This window comes from Theropithecus gelada, chromosome 1 (genome assembly GCF_003255815.1).
Source record: "Theropithecus gelada isolate Dixy chromosome 1, Tgel_1.0, whole genome shotgun sequence".
In the NCBI taxonomy this organism is placed as follows: Eukaryota; Metazoa; Chordata; class Mammalia; order Primates; family Cercopithecidae; genus Theropithecus; species Theropithecus gelada.
Window position 1 is genome coordinate 111,075,114 of NC_037668.1, and position 1,444 is coordinate 111,076,557.

Below are 1,444 nucleotides of genomic sequence, written 5' to 3' on the forward strand. Positions count from 1 at the left end.
GAAAATTTTGAACTGATGATTTCTTCAAAATTTTAAGTCTTGCTGTAAGTCACAAAATAAATTTTGTATGTTTTATATCTTTTTAAAAAAGACACTTTTATGTACACTCAGTCGTATTGAATTAGGGCTCACCCTGACTGCCTTATTTTTTTTATTTATTTATTTTTAGCCCAGAGGTCTTTTATTTATTTATTTATTTTAACACCTATTATGACATGAATTCTCAGGGAATAGGTTCCAGCAGCTCAGGCTCCTTCCCATTGGTTCTCACAAAGTGTGCTTCTCTAGGTGGAGCAGGCTGGCGCTTCAGTTGAACCCAGGTACCTTTCTTTTTGGCTTCTTTCTTTTTCTGATCATTTTCCTTCACACGTTTCAGGAAGCCATCTCAGCTCTTAGAGTGCTTAATGTGCTCAATACGCACATTAATTCTCTTGGCAAGAATCTTGCCCTTAACTTGTTTGTTTACAACAATGCCAACAGCATGCTGGGTAACATTGTAGACTCTTCCAGTTTTGCCATGGTAATACTTGTGGGGCATTCCTTTTTGAACAGTACCCATTCCCTTGATGTCTACGATATCACCTTTCTTATAGATTCGCATATACGTGGCCAAAGGAACAACTCCATGTTTTCTTTTTTCTTTTCTTTTTTTTTTGAGACGGAGTCTCGCTCTGTCGCCCAGGCTGGAGTGCAGTGGCCCAATCTCGGCTCACTGCAAGCTCCGCCTCCCGGGTTCATGCCATTCTCCTGCCTCAGCCTCCCGAGTAGCTGGGACTACAGGCGCCCGCCACCACGCCCGGCTGATTTTTTGTAATTTTAGTAGAGACAGGGTTTCACCGTGTTAACCAGGATGGTCTTGATTTCCTGACCTCGTGATCCGCCCGCCTCGGCCTCCCAAAGTGCTGGGATTACAGGCGTGAGCCACCGCGCCGGCCAACTCCATGTTTTCTAAAAGGCCTAGAGAACATATATTGGGTGCCTCTCCTCTTTCCCTTTGTGTTGGTCATTTTGGCGAATTACTGAAGATGGCAGTTCTGGCCGAAAAGGTGACTGCCTTATTTTTAACTTAATTATCTGCAAAGACTCTATTTCCAAATAAGGTCATATTTTGAGGTACTAGAGTTTAGCACTTCAACATATGGATTTTGCAGGGCTACAGTTCAATTCATAAGGCATTTCAGAAGTCATGTATTAATTCTAGATTTTTAAATTAGATCACAATGTCAACAGAGTGCAGATGCCCTTATTTTAGCTCTAGTTCTGCAGTATTATCTTATATGCCAAATATCCTGACTATGTGCATTCTCAGTTGTTTTTTAAATTAAAATATAGCACATTTTGGGCTAAAATTTTTATCCATACTTCGGAACTTCTTCATTTAGTGCATTTATGAAGTGTGAGTGTGCGTGTGTGTCTATGTGTGTGAGAGTTTTCATTTATAGCC

The 1,444-nt window shown here is 40.8% G+C and overlaps 1 pseudogene across 1 annotated transcript; it reads right to left on the minus strand.

The window, feature by feature from the left end:
• Nucleotides 1-208: 208 nt before the first annotated feature.
• LOC112632987 lies at nt 209-1,030 on the minus strand (annotated as a pseudogene). The gene is made up of 2 exons (XR_003121468.1): nt 944-1,030; nt 209-627 (listed from the first exon to the last, which is right to left on the minus strand). The product of XR_003121468.1 is annotated as a 60S ribosomal protein L21-like (transcript).
• Between the last annotated feature and the right edge of the window lie 414 nt (nt 1,031-1,444).